Below are 12,274 nucleotides of genomic sequence, written 5' to 3' on the forward strand. Positions count from 1 at the left end.
GACAGTCAAAGCTTCAAGCCCCCTCTCTGGGCATTCAGAGCTGTCCATCTCCCCTCTCCACTGCATCCCTTCTTTCTCCCTTCCAAGGAGGGTCCCCAACTCTAACTCCAGGCAGAGATTGGTGGAACCATTGGGTTGAAACTGATTGTGACAGCACCAGATGGGCTGGATTTGACAGGGTGGATTCTGAGCAGCTTCTGAGTGGGGGGCGGGGCGGGGAGGGAAAGGGTGGGGGTGGGAACCCAAGGGCCAGAGCGGACCCATAGGAGTGCGCTGTGCCTGCTGCTGCTGCTGCTGCTGCTGCTGCTGCTGCTGCTGCTGCTGCTGCTGCTGCTGCTTGCCTGGCTTACCACGGGCTTGGGGCTCGGGGTGGGGGGTGGGGGGCATCTCTTTAGCGCGAGATTCCCAGGGAAGTGGCACTGCGGTCCCCAGGCGGAGCAAGAGAGAAAGGTCCTGTGGCCCAGATTGTGCTGGGACACCGGGAGGCAGGCGCGAGCTGGGGACGGGAGGCGTGCGACACAACAAAAGCCTAGGTGCCTGGGCTGCGGAGCACGCGCGCGCCGACAGGCTTGACATGGCAAGTTTGTCAACTGTGGGGTTCCAGGCCAGCGCCTTGCTCCCCCCCAAGTGACGGCACTGCAGGGTCTGTCCCCCAAGGCGGGCAGCCCCCACCGCGACCTGAGCCCCCTGCAAAATGGTTCCCCGCAGGCCAGGTAAGAGGACGCCAGCTCCCTGCACCCTCCCAGGCGTGTCCCCAGAGCTGTTTCTTATTCTCCCTTCCCCGGGTATCCTCTAGTGCCTGCTGATCTGGTTCTTTTAAACATTCAGTTCCTTCTTGGTCCACCTCTGCCCCCTGTCGCTGATGACACCGTCACCCTCCCTGAATCGTTTATAGAATCCCAGAGGAGGTGGGGTAGGATTTCTGGGAGGTGGCACTAAGTTGAAGAATCTTTCTGCCCGGAATGTCAGCTCCAGGACAATCAAGGCAGGATGTACACGGATTTAGCATTCACCATCCATCCCTATGCTCCCCAAGTCCCGCATCTGGCACTTCCCTTTCCACCTGTGGGACCTTGCTTTGTGCTAGAAGCGCTCATGGAAACACGCACACGTGCGCAGTGTTCCCAGCACGCAGGCTTGCTTGCTTGGTGGACTTTTCTTAATGGTAAGTGGAGAGGAGGATGTGGGTCTTAAGTAGCATGGCCTCCCAGGCATCCAGGATCTCATACATCTGTTGCCTGGTCTCCAGTATAATGATCAGATAGGAGAATATTTGGGGCGGAGAGGGCTGCTGATTTTGGACACTGGGCATCACTGTGCCCCTTCAGTCAATTATCTCTCTGGCTCAGCCCCTTCTTCCTTCTAAGATGCTGCATTGATGGTTTCCTCTCCTGGAAAGTCAGTGTCCTGGTGCACAAGAGAACTTTAAGGTCAGCAACCAGGACCACCACCAAAAGCCTTGCCCCAGCAGCCGGTGAGGGACCACAGGGTTTCCTGTCCTCTTGCTCTGTTCTTATGCTTCAGGTCCCTGTCCTGGTATGTCAGGCTCAGGGCCTTTTTCTCACCCTTCAGGTGCTCCCCACTTCAGTGCAGTCTCCGCCCAGCTGAATCTGAGTGTGTGCCCTGTTGCTACCAGCAACTGCCTATGCCTCATAAGCCTCTTAATTCTGATTGATGGGCAGAAATACAATATCATTTTGGAGGGAAGCTGAGTTGCATACTGCCTGGCATGGGAGGCAGACCCTCCTCGAGCCCACACCCATGCCCACGCCCACCTCAATCCTTAGAGGAAAGGGACTGTTGGGATATCCTCATTAAACACAGATGACCACCTGGAATTTCCTTGATCCTTGTGGCCTTTGCCAATTTGGCTCAAATAAACAAGGCCCTTATGCATGGCTTGTTGCTAGTGCCTTTAATTTTTGTTCTCCCCCTCCTAAACCTATTTCCAAAACAGATCTCCCTTACAGCAGTATCTGGAGGAACTATTCTTGTAAATGTTTACAAGATAATTTTGTAGAAGTAAGTTTCATACCTGTAAGCTCTTCTTTACTTCCTTTTTGTGTCTGTGTGTGCAGGAGAACACAGGTGGAATTGAGGTCAGATGAGATCCTTGCTGTAAGTGCTCGCCTGGCCTGTCCCAGCCTACCCTTTCCCTGTCACCAGGGTCACAGGATGCTTGGCTTTTTATAAGGATTCTGAGGACACTTTAGTCCTCAGCCTTTCCAGGAAGTGCTTTAGTCTTCTTATCACCTCTTCTTTCGTCCACGCCCTCTCTCACCCTGTAACTCCTTCCTCTTGAGACACTGAGGTGAACCTTTCTAGTCCTAGGAAGTATCCTTAGGGATAAAAAAAAGAAAACAACCTTTTAATGCTACCGTTTGTGGCTTTCATTCTAAACCCAAACCACAGCGCCCCTCTGTGTGGCAGCAGAGAACAGGTTTTCTGGACTGGGGTAAATCCTTGACCCGTTGTCCTCCTCTCCCTGAAGTGTGTGCAGAGGGGCTTCATTCTTGCTGAAGCTATCTTTAGAAGAGTATCTCATTCTTCACCTCTTTCCAGCTCTATACTATTTTTGGCAGAATCTTTTCATTATCTAAACCATCAGATTTAGCTTCTATTTTATTTTTCCTTGTGTGCATGTTGCTTTGGAAACCCTTGTGGTATTTTTGAATCATTCATTTATTTGTATCAAAGAAAACTTCCTGGAAGGGATTTCCAAAACTTGGCACCAGTGTGGACCCTTTGGGTGGGCAGGAAGCAGGGAGGGGTTCCAAATGGTTTTGAAGTCACCAGCAAAGCTGGGTGCAGCTCTGATGGTGAGTATCATAGCGGCATCGTCCATTTGGTTAGGACTTTACAGTCTACAAAGGGCTTCCTCGGGCTTTATCTCTTTAATCCCTGCAGCAGGAATTTTAAATAGTAAGGATTCCTCAGAAAGGGCCCAGTAATGTCCGCCAATCCTGCTTAACCAAAGAGAAGGCGAACACTGGAAATTAAACGGGTAGCTGATGCAGTTTTAAATGCATAGAATAAACCCAGCAGAAACAGCTCCTGAGCTCAGTTCCCCAACTGCAACTTGAGGAAGGAAGCAGACGAGCACAAACCCAAACCAAGTGTGCATGTTGTGTGCACAGGACACTCCATCCTGTGCACTGGTGACCCAGGAAGTACTAGTTCTTGCAGGACACAGCTTCCTGGGGCTCTGGACTCTCCTTGGCCTAGGATTCAAATTTAGATGAAAGTGTTAGCAGGGGTTGCTAGGATTCTTAAATTAAGAAAATGAGTAGAGAGTGATGCAGCCCTCCAGCTACAAAGCATTCTGGGATATCCTTCAGTTTCTAGCATCTCTTTACGTCAGTCATGGAGCAGTTTTCTCTACTTGGACATAAAGCAGGGGGAGTTGTGTACCTCCCTGAGCCTTGAAAAAGAACAAGGTTTCCATCATGTTTACCCATTACTTTAAAACCAGAGGACAGCTCACCGGCAGTTTGTGCTCTTTTATAACATATGAAGGGTGGACAGAAGCCCACCTTTGGTTTGTCCTTTCTCTAGGCTCCTTCAATAGAGGACAAGCTTCTGTAATGTACTGTGAATATCCCTTAGAACTTTCCTCCAAAAAATAATTTCTAGAATGCCAGCCTGAAGTCACAGTTTTGGTTGGTATTGGATATCAAGCTAATCTTATGTATTATTCTGTATGGTGTTATACAAAACAATTTTGGGCAGAATAATTTCTTGCTAGGGGCTGTCTGGTATGAAGAATGTTAGCTATACCAAGAAACTGTTTTTGTTTTTGTAACAGCATCTCCTGCAGCCTAGGCTGGCTCTAAACTGGCTTTGTAGTTACAGATGGTTTTGAACTTCTGACACCCCCCTCCATCTCTCCAGTGCTGGAATTACAGGCATGCACCACCATGCCCAGTTTTTATGCACTGGTGAGGGTGGAACCCAGGGCCTCCTACATGTTGGGCAAGCACACTACCAACCAACCAAACTACATCCCCAATCCTTCCGTCATTTACCATTAATGTAATTTGGGGAGGGATTTTTCTATAAAATACGAAAAAGTTTATACTCTTTTATAAGTTGTTAAGGGTTTAAAAAGTTACATAAGCAAAGGACTTAAACCTTAAACTAGTTCCTAACACATAAGAAAATCAACTGCCATGGGTATGGCCTTTTTGTGTCTTCTTTGTCGTTTTGCCATCTCTTAGTACTAGATAAGATGATTCTTCTCATAAAATAACTCTGTAGCTGAACCTCCTCCAGCACCCCAAGGACATCACCATTACAAGGAAGTGTGTACCTCTGGAAGGCAGAAGTGGGCATCAGATCTCCTGGAGCTGGTGTTGGGGCAGTTGGGGATGCATGGCTTGGGGGCTGGGAAGTGAATTCAGGTCCTCTGCTAGAACAGGCTTTCCACATCCCTGCATAAAGAAGCTTCAATGGGGGGACTTGGAGTGCTCTAACCTCTGGGTTTGCGGGTAAGAAGATAGTTTGATACTTATCATTTTAGAAAAATAATAGCAATAGTTTCTCTTCTAGGGCCTAAGAGCTCTGAGCTGTGGACTCTTGGCTTTATTTATAGTACTTGCCATGAGTTTTCTTCCATGGAGGGGCTGTCTTCATCACTGCTCTATTGCTGTGAAGAGACACCATGACCAAGGCAAGTCTTATTAAAGAGATCATTTAGTTAGGGGCTTGCTTGCATTTCAGAGGCTTAGTCCATGATCATCATGGCAGGGAGCATGGTGGCAGGCAGTATTGTGCTGGAAAAGTAACTGAGAGCTACATTCTGATGTGTAAGCAAAGAGAGTGAGGCTAGGTGAGTCTGTCTTGGGCTTTTGAAACCTCAAAGCCCACCTCCAATGACGTACTTCCTCTAACAAGGCCACACCTCCTAATTCCTCACACATGGTGTTACTCCCTGAAGACAAAACGTTCAACTATATGAGCCTATGGATAATATGAATAAGCCGTTCTTATTCAGACCACAACGGTGGCCTTAAATCTAACCAGATTTAAGCTGTTGACTATAGCCGTAATATTCATATGTGGGAGAGCATGTGAAGAGGGCATCCAGTTGGAGTAGGAGGGAGGATGTGGGAAATTCATATGGGTGAAACACTTTGCACACATGTATGGAACTCAAAAAAAATTTAAAAATAACAAAAAAGTCAACAAAGTGGACAGCAGCTGAGGAACAACGCCCATAGTTGACCATTGTTCTCTGCTTGCACACATGTATCTGCAGACACACCTACACTCATGACTCATACTACCATGCCTACATGTAGAAATAGTTCCTCACCACATACAAATGTACTCGGAAAGCTTACAGTTTCGATGGGGCAAAGGACACGATCATTGATGATACCAAGTCCTGAGTGTGGATCTGGTGAGAGAGAGAGATGGGTGCAGGAGGATGACGGGAGGTCGAGTGGTGTACGCACCTCCCAGGTGAGAGGAAGGAGACAATCACACTGGGGCCACTTGCACTTGGGGAGAGGGCACGGAGTCGTTACAGCAGCAACAATCTTGCGCTCAGTGGCTTGGGGGATAGCTCAGAGGTTGAAGTGCTTGCCGCACAGGTGTGAACTCACATGAAAAATACTGGGTGGGTGTGACAGCCCTGGAAGGAAAGCAAAGACCCAGAGCAAACTGGATAGCAAGACTAGCCACATCAGAGGGCTCTGAGCTTGTCTCAATAAATACAGTGGAAGAGCGGTGGATGCTGTTCCTAACATCAGTGTTATGCCTCACATGCAGACATAACCCCTTCCATATGCCCACACAAATGAAAACATGCTTGCATACCTGAAAGTGGGGGAAAAAGAATGAATGCATTTCTAACTCCTGGTAGAGACTGGCTTAACACAGACCGACGTTGCTCTACTTTGTGGCTCCTGAGATTCTGAACTCAATCAGCTCTCCTGTGCTGCAAGCGCTCCACCACAGATCAGTCTCCTCGGCCTGAAAATGAGTCCACCCCCCACCCCACCCCCGTCACTACTTCTTAACAGATATGCTCTTAGCCACAGAGTCAAACCCAGATGAGATTTTGAGACTTGTGGAGCTTTCTCTGTATGAGTTGTAAATTGTTGGCCTGGGTGTCTGGGAGGAGCTCTTACCCTTGCTCCCTTCAGTAGAGAGACAGCTTTGGTAAGATTGACATCTTGGCCCTGAAACTCTGGAGTTATTATCCCATAAGAGAGCTGACAATAGTTATGAATGGACCTAGCCTAGTCTGTGCTTCCCATTCACCCTGAAGTAGTGGAGGCTTAGGGAGACCCACCCTGATCCCTCTATCTGTTTAGCAGTATGGGGTGAGGTATCAGCTTTGGTCAACGGCTGTTTCAGCAGATGGTTCCAGACACTGACACAGCTTCCACAGGCAGCAGATAAGACACAGGTTCCATTAGTAGATATTGTACACTAGGTCCCTAGAAGTCTTGACCCCGTTTAGGCTGGCATGGAGAGGCAGCTTTCAGAGGTCGTTTGCTTTGGCTTTGAAAACCTGTGGTGTAAAATGTGGTGAGTGGACTCACTCCGACAGAGGGGTAGGAAAATGAGCGTGCTCTCTGACCTAAATCAGTGACAGGGCAGAAGAAACGTGCCACTAGGGGCCAAAGGAGACAAATTCCCAGCAGGAATGCCCCCTGCAAATCCCCTATAGTCGTACAGTTCCTGCGCTGTGGAGCGTGAGTGTGGCTTGTCAGGTGTCCTTGCAATGGTGTCTGGTTGGCTGTGGTGGGAAGAGGTCCCCGTGTTGAAGATGGAAGCTCAGCATTTCTCCTTCCTGACCTGCTCTCAGGCATGGCTGCATCAGCATAGATGTGAGTGGCTGCGTTTATTTCTTTTTAGTTCTTTTCGTTTTTGGAAGACATGGTCATGGTGTGTGCACTCACGCCTTTGTGTCCGTGTGCAGAGACCAGGGCAAGCCATCAGGTGTCCTGCTCAATCACATTCCAGCTCTCTTGCTGAAACTGGGGCTAGGCTCTTGCTAGCAAGACCTAGTAATCTGCCGTCTACACTGCATGACACCGGGATTGTAGCTGTCAGGTCCTCATACTTGCAAACAAGTAAATTTCCCCACTGAGCCAACTGCCTAGCCCCAAGGCCCATCAAATAATCTAGTAGATTGTGGATAGACAGTAGGAGGCTTCCTTATAGTTTCACAGCCTATAATCTGGATATCAGAGAACTACGCAAACATACAAAGTGCAGTCTGTTGCTTATGAAGCTGAAATAGACAACATGTGTGTCATGTCTGGTCTCATTTCATGAAAATGCAGTGGCCTTTAAAAATGATAAATTAAGCATACGTGTTTCAGGGCTGGGGAGATGGCTCAGTGGGCAAAGGGTTTGCAGCACCAGCCTGTGGACTCCAGTTCAGATCCTCAGCACCCAGGTGGAGCAGCCCATTCCTGCAACCCTGGGCTGTCAGGGAGGAGAGGGGCAGAGCCCGAGGGCTTGCTGCCTCGCCACTCATTCCAGCATAAGCAGTGTGCCTTAGCTTCAGGCTCAGTGGGAGACAGTGTCTCAGGAAACAGACAGCCATGATGGAGAACAGCTGGTGAAGACATCTGATAGGGACCTCTGACCACTACATGTGCATACCGTGGGTGTGCTCACCCACTCGCACATGTACACACACACACCACTTTCCCTCTCTCTGTGGGTGTGAATACATACATATTTACACACACACACATACCTGAGGTTGACCTCTGGTTTCCAAATATGAACACGTGTACTTGCATTCACACATACACACAAACACACACAAAACAGTGTGAGAGACCACGTACATATGCCAGTTTTGACTAGGAGCAGATCAAGGCTTCTAAAAGTCAGTGTGAGAGAATTTGTTTTCGCTTTGATGCTTTTCCACTGAGGAAGTCCCCAGTAGATCCGTCCTTGGTCTTCAGGGAGTCTGTGTCTGTGACCTCAGTTGCCCCTTGTGTTTCAGCTGGCAAGCCTGGTACAGTTTCTAACATGCCTGAAGTGCTGTTGATGCCCAGGCTGTTGGCATGGTGGGTTCCAGGGATAAGTAAGGCACGGGGTTCAGCCATCAAGAGATCCACAGTGGCCACTGTGACTTGGTCACCCTGCCCTGCCTGTTCCTGCTTGCTTGGATTTGGGCTTTTGGCCAGCTGCTTCTGTCCTGGGTCAAGGCCCTGCTGGGCTCAGGCCCTGGCAGCTGGCTTCAGTGACTGCTTCCTCAATTTCCATGAAATAATTCTCTGCTTTCACTTCTCCCTTGAAGTACTGCTCAGTGGTTAGAAAAAAAATTATAAATTTCTATTTTTTGACAATTTCATATATATTTGATCATTTATATACTATATATATATATATATATATATATATATATATATATGTCTATATACAGTCCCTTCTATCAACTGCTCCAAGACCTGTCCCTGGACTCCTTTTCCAACTTCATGTCTTTTTTTTAACCCATTGAGTCTAATTAGTGCTCCTGGTCTGTACCTGGGTGTAGGGCCATCCACTGCAGCGTGGTTGACTTTCCAGGAGCCACACCTGTGATGAAAGCTGACACTTCCTTTCCTCAGTAGCCGTCAGCTGTCAATAGCTCCTCATTTAGGAGTGGGGTCTTACGAGTGCTTTCGTGTCTCATCATCTGTGCCAGAATGGCAACTCGCTTGATTTCATACAGCTCTCGAGCAGGTGACAGCATCCCCTGTGAGCGCACATGTGCAAGGTGCATGTGTTCAGAAGACACTGTGTAACAGCAGCGGTCCTTCCCACATTCCGCCTCTACAAACTTTGTCCCCCTCCTCCTCCTCCGCAGTGGTGGGAGGGAGATGTGATGTAGATGTCCCATTTAGGGCTGAGCCCACATGGAGATAGTGTCTGACTGCTCCAGATTTTTTACTGGTTACAGAGGTCTTCCCTGAAGATTTGCTGGGAAGGAATGGAGAAAGATGAAGAAAGGCGGGGGTGGGAGTATACAGAACATTCTGAGAGGGCAAGGGATCTTCCAGTTCCAGTTCTAGCAATTTGTTGCAAATTGAGCTCCTCAGACCAAACACATTTGTGTTATCTCACTTCTCGAAATCAGAAGTCCAAGCATCAAGTTGTGGGCAGAGCTGCATTCTTTGAAGGCTCAGGGACACAGGAGCCTTTCCCACAGTTGAAAGACCGCTCAAGGGTGTTGGTGTGTGACCCTTCCAGCGATAGTGGCCATCATACCATGCCTCTGTCTGAACAGCTTCTGTGACTGGAACTCTTCTGAGTTCCCTCTAAAGATCCCACTGAGGAGTTCAAGCCAACCCAGGTAACCCATAATAATCTCTGTTCTGGGATTCTTCAATCAATCCTGTCTTTCTGTGTGAGGCTGCAAACCCGTAGGAGCTCAGGATTAGGATGCAGGTATCTGGGATGCAGGAGAAGGGAGGCAGAATTATGACGTTATTATTTTAATGAATGCGAATAAATAATAGCAGATAATATATGGACAGTGGATGAGGGGAGGTGAGTCCTTGAAAGATGAACTGTAGGCTAGGACAAGTGTATTTGGAGGCCTATTCCAAGTAAAGGGGGAGGGAGGGAGGAGGGAAAGACAGGGGGAGAGAGGGAAGAGGGGAAAGAGGGAAAGAAGAAAGTGAAAGAGGGAGGGAAGAGGGGAAGAGAAGGAGGGGGAAGTAAGAGAGGAGGATGAGAAAGTAAAAGAGAAAGAGGGAGGGAAGCAAGAGAAGGAGGGGAGGAGCAAGAGGAAGGGAGGAAAAAAAGAGAGAGAAAGAGGAGAGAGAAAGGGAGGAGGGGGAGAGTGAAATAGGGGAGAGGGGAAAGGAACAGGTGGGAGCCTAAGGGGGTAAGGAGAGAGGAGGGAGAGAGGGAGGAGGAGAAAGCCTGTGCTCTGTGACCACCACCAGCCTCAAACTTAGCAGTGAGGAGAGGAATGTGTTGTCCGTCAGCCTAGAGAAACTTGGGAGCTGAAATTAGGAAGGGTGAAAGGACAGTCATTGCTGAGGACCAGGTTGGCTCTGTGGATTTGATGGAGGAAGTGACGGAGCAGTGAGTGTGGGTGTGCAGTCGGGCTGGATATGTAGGCTAAGGAACATCGCTGTGAACCTGTGGATTACCCAGCTGTACACAGAAGCTATGGGTAAAGCAGCAGTCCGGCTCACCAGGATCTTTGGTCTGGTTCTCATATTTTAGACATTAAGGAACAAAGGCTTAAGAAGTACAGATGGGTTTACTAAGGATAGCTGGGAAGGCAGTGTTGGAATTTGGGCTGGAGATGCCAGCACCTGTCTCCAATTCTATCTTTCTCCCTAGAGCTGAGGTTCCTGGTTTGTGTGCATGTGTGTGTGTGTGTGTGTGTGTGGTATAGGTGCACATGTGTCTATGAGCATGCCATGTGTCCATGTTGCTTAGAGCTCAGAAAGCAGCCTCAATTCTCCATCCTCAGTTGCTGCCTGTATCCTGTTTTTGAGATGGTATCTCTCACTGGCCAGGTATGCTAGACCGACTGTGTTAATAAGTCGTGGGTAAGTACCTGCCCCAGCCTCCCCAGTTCTGGGCTCACAAGTGCGTATCACCTAGCCTCACCTTTTTACTTGGCTTCTGGAGATCAGCTAAGGTCTTTGTCCTTGAGCCATCTCTTCAGCCATTGCCACTGTGTAGGATGCCTTTTGACAAATGGAGCCTGTTTTGGGTGGGTGCTAAATGTCACACAATTATGGAAAATGAGAGAGATGGGTTGCTTCACAGAGCCAGAGAATGTAGCATGGGAGATACCCCAGGCACAGTAGGCCTGCTCACTTCCAGCTTGCTAGGTTTCTGATTGGGTGGAGGTATTCCTTCTTCCTTTCTGAGTAGCTTACATCAGGGGTGGGATATACACCACTCTGAACTGTGTGTAGACCGAAGAAGAAACACTTGGTCAACAGAGCATTGGACCTGCGGATTTTTGTGGCTGGTTGATGGGAGAGCAGCTCCTCTATGGCTGGATCCTCACCACTTCCTCTCATCACAGAGACTTGTTTTCTCCCTAGTCAGAAACAGTTGTATCTACAGAATAACCACAGAGCGTTTTAGGATGAATTCCTCAGCTGCCTTCAACACTTCATCAATAATGTGGTCCTGTCTATTAGTAAGCAATTAACATGTGACCTTATTGGCAGGCAGACCACACATTCCCTGACAGGCCTTTAAAATATCCATTTCCTATTTCCTCACAAAGGAATACATTTGAAAGTATTTCAAAGAACTTCTGGAACAAGTACATTGAGACAAACCTGAAGAGCTGCAGGGGAAATGGTTGCTGCGGTGACGGGAGGGGGTGTGGGAGGGGCATGATGACTGATGTAAGTTCAAGTCTCGGGAAATGGTGCACCAAACTCATGTGTGCTCGTACTCACGTCTGTAACCTCAGCACTGGGGAAGCAGGTGTCTAGCTGGGGCTTGCTGGCTAGCAGTCTAGCTCCGGGTTCAGTGAGAGACCCTGTCTCAAGGGGATAAGGTGGAGAGTGATACAGCAGGGCATCTCATGTCTTGCCTGGCCTTAGCAAACAGGTGTGCATGCTACACACACACACGCACACACACACACACACACACACACACACTTATCCCACCCTGTAACTCAAACAAACAAAAGAAACAGTTTGTTTTAAAGAGAGGGTGTTGGAAGACCCTAGGTTTCCGAATCAACAGTAGTTTTTTGAATTTTTCAGATTGCATTCTTTTAAAGAAAACCCAAGCGCATCAACTTTGACCACTGAATATAGCGTCCACATTCAGTACTGTGTGTCTTGAATGCTTTTACCACATGAGACCTTGAGTTTGCCAGGAGATACTTTTTTTTTTTTTTATTAATTTAGGATGATGCCAGTTTGTACATTGGCAGAACCTGCTTGTGTGCTTTTCATTGTGAGTTGTAGTTGGGAAATTTGATGGTATTATAATCAAGCATTATAGATTTTTAAGGCGGTAAAGAGTTAACATGGGAGCCGGGCGATGGTGGCGCACGCCTTTAATCCCAGCACTCGGGAGGCAGAGGCAGGCGGATCTCTGTGAGTTCGAGACCAGCCTGGTCTACAGAGCTAGTTCCAGGACAGGCTCCAAAGCCACAGAGAAACCCTGTCTCAAAAAACCAAAAAAAAAAAAAAAAAAAAAAAAAAAAGTTAACATGGGCTTATGTATGATAACTATGTTTTCACCACATCTTATCTTTTATATCAGCATCATTAAGGAGATGATCATAAAACAACCATTAATTAGTCTCAATAGAGCAAGG

General features: G+C 48.1%; 1 protein-coding gene across 4 annotated transcripts in view; it reads left to right on the forward strand.

The window, feature by feature from the left end:
* Nckap5 (NCK associated protein 5) overlaps window positions 1-12,274 on the forward strand; it is an 843,848-nt gene that overhangs the window by 247,839 nt on the left and 583,735 nt on the right. The window contains exon 1 of one of the 4 annotated variants that reach the window (XM_057769612.1): window positions 441-713. The exons of the other annotated variants lie outside the window; for them this stretch is intronic. The gene's annotated coding sequence lies outside the window, so the exon portion shown is untranslated. Of the gene's footprint in view, window positions 1-440; window positions 714-12,274 lie in introns of those variants that run through there. 4 annotated transcript variants of the gene reach the window in all.

This window comes from Chionomys nivalis, chromosome 5 (genome assembly GCF_950005125.1).
Source record: "Chionomys nivalis chromosome 5, mChiNiv1.1, whole genome shotgun sequence".
Lineage (NCBI taxonomy): Eukaryota > Metazoa > Chordata > Mammalia > Rodentia > Cricetidae > Chionomys > Chionomys nivalis.